Source organism: Epinephelus moara, chromosome 12 (assembly GCF_006386435.1).
Source record: "Epinephelus moara isolate mb chromosome 12, YSFRI_EMoa_1.0, whole genome shotgun sequence".
NCBI lineage: Eukaryota > Metazoa > Chordata > Actinopteri > Perciformes > Serranidae > Epinephelus > Epinephelus moara.
Window position 1 is genome coordinate 3,073,307 of NC_065517.1, and position 6,619 is coordinate 3,079,925.

Consider the following 6,619-nt stretch of genomic DNA (forward strand, 5'->3'; position numbering starts at 1 on the left):
TGCAAGGATCTGTACACAATTCCTGGAAGCTGAAAACATCCCAGTTCTTGCATGGCCAGCATACTCACCGGACATGTCACCCACTGAGTATGTTTGGGGTGCTCTGGATCGGCGTATACGACAGCGTGTTCCAGTTCCTGCCAATATCCAGCAACTTCGCACAGCCATTGAAGAGGAGTGGACCAACTTTCCACAGGCCACAATCAACAACCTGATCATTTCTGTGCGAAGGAGATGTGTTGCACTGCGTGAGGCAAATGGTGGTCACACCAGATACTGACTGGTTTTCTGACCCCCCCAGTCCCCCCCAATAAAGCAAAACTGTACATTTCAGAGTGGCCTTTTATTGTGGCCAGCCTAAGGCACACCTGTGCAATAATCATGCTGTCTAATCAGCATCTTGATATGCCACGCCTGTGAGGTGGGATGGATTATCTCGGCAAAGGAGAAGTGCTCACTAACACAGATTTAGATAGATTTGTGAACAGTATTTGTGGGAAATGGTCTTTTGTGTATATAGAAAATGTTTTAGATCTTTGAGTTCAGCTCATGAAAAATGGGAGCAAAAACAAAAGTGTTGCGTTTATATTTTTGTTCAGTGTATATTAAAGACTTCTTGCCTCTTAAATTTGATGTAGGTTTTAGAAACTGGACACATATGAAGTTAAACTTTATATATCAATTATTTAGTAATGAAAACTTTAAATCGTTTGATCTACTAAGGGCAGATTTTAATTTATCTAAAGCAGAACTATACAGATACCTACAGATAAGAAGTTTTATATTTAACCACCCAAGTAGGAACAGATTAGCAGAGCCCTGTCTCATAGAAAAATATTTATCAAAAATTCAGGAAGGAGATTCTATACATAAACCAATAACTGCTATAGAATCCTGATCTCAATGACTATGGACAATACTTGTCACGTGAAAGAAAAGTGGGACAAAGAGTTACAACATGAAATTAGTGAGGATCAGTGGCTAAAGATCTGTGCTCAGATACATACAGTTACTAATGCCAATATGTGGCGGGAGTTTCAATGGAAGATAGTCAACAGATGTTTTAGAACGCCTTAAAGCGTGGCAAAGATGAATTCAAATCAGACAAGTATGTGCTGGAGGGGATGTGGTGAGACCATAGCTACTCATTTACATATATTTTGGCAATGTCCACTGTTAGATCACTTTTGGAAATCAATCTTTACCACTGTGAACAAAATATTAGATGTAGAACTGGTAAGAGACCCTCTGATAGCAATTCTTGGGATGAAACCGGATGCAATTTACAGCAGGAAAAGGATGTATCTCTTACAAATACTATTATTAGCTGCAAAGAAAGCAATTACACTAAGGTGGCGTAAACAGGATCCCCCCACCCATGCTGAATGGTTAACAATTCTAAGAAATATTTACACAATGGAAAAAAAAAAACATGTATAAATTGAGATTGCAGAGGGAATTATTCATAGAAAGATGGATGCCATTAATGAAGGTAGTGGGGGGAAAATGGGATTGATAATTGAAAGACAGTTAATGAAGTGGTTGCAAAAGGATGAGTTTTCCATGGTATGAGGACTGCTTTGGATGACATTACTGTGTGTGGTATTTCACAATTATCATTAGTGTTATGTTTGTTATAGGCCACAAAGATTTTTGAAATGTTGGTCTGCAACTGATATGAAATGTTCGGTTGATCCCTTTTCCCATCTATGTTGTTGGATAAAGATATGTATTATATATGTCATATATGTGACAATACAAGGTGAACCCATGTATAACCCATGATGAGTTTTATTTATTTATTTATTTTATTTTATTTATTTTTACTGATACATTGGTACTATTTCTGTTTTGGTTACTTTTGATTTTTGTTGGTTTTGTTTATTTAGTTTTGTATTTGGTTTTGTCTTTCTTTTTAGTGTCTAATATTTTAAGTTGTTCTGATTTACCCTTATATATACATATAAATGATTAAGCTGAAGGGTCATAAACAATATGGTTATTTGTAAAATGTTAATATACTTTGTGATGAAATAACCCTTCTTGATGTAAAAGGGGATGTGAAAAAGTTAATAAAGAATAAGTTTAAAACAAAAAGAAATAAAATCTACAAAAAAGGAATTAAAGCGTCCTATCAAAGACATGTCTTCTTCACACACTGCTGCCAGTGAATATTTACAATAAGTTTTAAAAAAGCATACCATAATCTCTGGCTGGAAGAGGATTTGAGCTGGATAAATGACTGGAGGAAAGGTTACTGTTCCAATAACTCCACATGACACCCATTTAACTGCTCTCACCTCACTTCCACTGGGATTATGAATTCTGTGTGCATGTGTGTACCTGTAAGTGTTTGTCTGAGTGTGTACTGTATGTGTCTCAGCAGGATCTCCATTTTATTCTCAGTGTGCATCTCCGGTGTTGAAGGAAGACCTTTAGATTAGCTTTAACCCGCTCCACATGGTTCCAGCTAGTAAATATTAACAACCACAGTATGGCTGTGTGTGTGTGTGTGTGTGTGTGTGTGTGTGTGTGTGTGTGTGTGTGTGTGTGTCTCTCTCTCACTCTCAAACACACACACACACACACACACACACACACAAACATTATGTTTTCATCATGGCTGTATGGTAGTGGATCCAGTCATCATACAGACAACTGATTATTAATAATAAAAACACTTGAATGCTGTATCTCTATGAAACCATGGCCACTACAGCCGAGTTTAGACCAACGAGATGAGTTGAAACATGCAACTACTTGCAATGCACCGTTCTGCAATGTTGTTAAAACCTGCCGGTTCACACCAATGCAACTAGATGAGACAGTGTATCATCTCATTGCAACAACTCTCTGTACTGCTGTTCTGATTTCCAGCTTTTCAGGTTTATTTTGTGGCGGAATATAAATTGTTGTTTCTTAAAATATGAATGAGGATTGTGACAGTAAGATACTCTCAACAGTTGCATTTGTAGTAGTGATGAAACAGCGAAAAACAGAAACAAAATGAGCATCAGATGGACTGCATTCATACTAAATACGCCACAATAATACAAGTAAGCAGCGCCAATTAGTCAAAGAAAATGTGAGTGTGTGAGAGAAGCATTAGCACATATAGTGAGCAGCAGCAGCGACCCACTGTCCGACACCAGCACATGTGAGGACAGAAATAGAGGGCTCGGCAGGGACAGAGCACGTGCTGCAGCAGGTAAACACGCTGTCTGCGGTTATTTTAACTTGACTAGTGGATCTCACTACAAGTCCAATGGCTGTATTAAACAGGTGATATGCCTTACGTTCTGAAGTTGCAGGTGACACCATCAGCCGGCTTGAGTCAAGCTCAGACGGCCAGTTCACACCGTTTTCTCAATGATTTCTAAATCTTACTTTCATGAACTTGTCCCAGGCCTATGGTCCCAGACCTTTGGCAGAATCATCTTCAGACATTAGGAATTTTCATACGTAATCAGTTTCGAAGTTATACATTTTCAAGCATTTGTCGATAAGTTCAATTTTACATAAATAATCAAAATGCAAAAATGGCTAAAGAAATTGTAATCAAACTTAATGCACACATGTGGATGCTTTTTCCGAGCTTCCCTAAGCAGTCTTGGGATATTCTGCTGCTACAGGGTGCCATAAGTGTGAAAAGTGTATATATCATAATCAACTACAATGATTATTACAAAATTCTGTTTTTACCCTCTAGGGTCATGTCTCAGTCTTGACATAAAATCTGGAAATGACTGCTGACAGAGGGTGTGGCTTGTTACAATAAATCTAAATGTCAAGACATTTTTTACATTCCAAACTTCAAAAAATAATAATAAATCAAAATTACATGCCACAGAGCTGAATTTTTCAGCACATCCACTGAATCGTGACAAAAGTTTGCCTCACTGCAACCTACACTCAATTCAGAAGTCCATCACTCTATATTTTTAGGAATATGGTAGATTAATTTACATCTATATTTCCAAAAGTCTTCATTCAAATGCAACCAAAATTGGATACTAGATATCACGTTTCAAGTAGTGTTTAGATCTGTTTAGTAATAATGGCCAAATGAAGCCTCATGAAGCATTTCCTTTATATTCTGAACCCACTAGATGGCGCTTTTTGTTCAACAAAAGGTATAAAACACACTGAATTGCCATTCTTTGAGCCTCTCTCTTTAAACCAAGAGTGCCATCTAATGGGCTCAGAAAATAAAGAAAATGCTTCATGAGGCTTCATTCGGCCTTCACTATTGTTTAGCCATTACCTCACAATGATATTCATTATCTTGTTGTAATTTGTATTGTATGCACAACATTTTGTATTTAATCTCAGTTTTTTTTCCCAGAATTTTATCACGAACACTTTGACTGTTAGAAGTGCCCCAGTTTTGCACGTGACATTATTATTGTCAGAAGGTGTATAAGAAATTGTGTCTCCCTGCAGGGAGTAAGTCATTTGCTGCAGAGGTTGAAGGTTTGAATATCCACACTGGCAAGTATCACATTTCCTGAGCAACTTTTCACAGTGTTTGACAATACACCAGAAACCAACAGGTAGATGTGTGATGATTTTTCAAGATTGTACCCCAACATTTAAATTGTTGTGATTATTGTAAGTTTTGTGACCTTCCTCTCTCTGTATTCTGCTTTTGAGGCTGGGTTGGCTTCCTGGCCTTGGAGCCGGTGGGCAGGGTTGGAAAGGTTGTCAGGATACTTCCTGAACCCGGGTAGATCTCCTGTTTCTGCCCAGCTGCTGGGAACTCTTGTGGTTTAAAGGTTGACATGCTATATCCTCTGCTACTTCATTTATTTCCAAAATAAATTTCCCAATCTCTTGTAACAAATCTCAAGTAATCAGTATATTCAACTCAAGTTAAAAGAATTTCTTTTTTTAGATTTTTTTTTGGGGGGGGGGTTATTGCCTTTATTATAGTGCAGCCAGAGGGTGACTTTAAAGGGGGAGAGAGAATGGGGATGACATGCAGCAGGGGGCTGCAGGTTCAAACTGAACTCTACAAAGGACTCAGCCTACATAGGGTGGACACTCAACTGACTGAGCTCGAGCCTGCCCCAAGTTAAAAGAACTTCATTCAATTCATAATTCATCCTGCCAAAACCTACTGTGACCCACAACAATCACCTGTTTCCTCAGTAGTTGAGTGATAAGGTGGATGACTCATAATGCAAAGGATAAGAGTTCAAATTTTGTTCCTGCCATCCTGTAGGTGGTCTGAATCTTTACATTCTCCAGGATAATGTTTGATACTTTTCACACAATGATACTATTTGTGTATAAATTAAAATGGAGTCAAGCAAACACATTTTCACTAAATGCAGCATCAAATGGTTGCTTATAAATTTAAAAATATAAGCATACAAAAGTTTTTATGCTAAGATGGGCGACAAACGTTGGTGTATTGATAACGGCAAAATTTGTGCATTGGAAACAGATTTACATGACACGATCATGATGGACATGTGTCTTAACCATTCCTTGTCACCGAAAAGACTAAAAATGATGGCAATCGGAAATATCTGATCTGTGTGGAGAGATCACTACTAATAATATTGGGTCAAATGTGGAACCCAGTACTGGGTCAAAATAATTCAGTACCCCAGAATAAAACCACTGGGTCACCAATCAAACCCAAAGCACTGGGTTATTTTGACCCACATCTCACCGATGTATCTGCATGGTGGCAACTCACTGAAAGCACCAATTAACATCTCCTGAAACTTATGTTAGTTGTGTGGTTACATTGAGCTTTAGTACCAGTGCTGAAATAGCACCAGTGTCACCGGCGCAAATATCTATGAATGATTACGTGCGTAACGTTACCGTAAGGTGACGTTCACAACATCTTTTATCCCACTGCTCAAGTGTCTCACATTAACGGCTAAAATAACGTTAATGTAAAGCGTGGGTTAATGTTACAGGCTAAGCTATGTATCACCAACCATTTGCTAAGTTGACTTACAGTAATATTAGTAGATTGGACAACTTGGTTAATTAAGTGGAAGTTTACTGCTAATGTCAAAAAAGTCAAACGTTAACGATATCAAAGCAAGCTTAACGTTAATTTTATCACTAAATAAGGCAAATTTAAATGTACCTTCAGCACACAGTTTTTCTCATTCCTTCATAGTCCACCCGATGCAGGGGAGTATCAAAGAAAATGGGGCGGAGTAACGGCAGGGGAAAATGACCCAGTGTTGGTTAAAACAAACCAGTCACGTCAGCAGGTCAGCTATATGAACCGGTATTTGGGTCATTATTCACTCCCCATCAGAACATAAGCCAAGAGAAAGACCCAAAGCCCACATACCCTGAAACTGGTTATTAACTTTACCTAGTATTTTTAAGTGTGAAGCTATGTTCAATTCAATTCAATTTTATTTATAAAGCCCAATATCAGAAATCACAATTTGCCTCACAGGGCTTTACAGCATACGACATCCCTCTGCCCTTTGGACCCTCACAGCGGATAAGGAAAACCCCCCCCCCCAAAAAACCCTTTAATGGGGAAAAAAAATGGTAGAAACCTCAGGAAGAGCAACTGAGGAGGGATCCCTCTGCCAGGACGGACAGACGTGCAATAGATGTCGTACAGAACAGATCA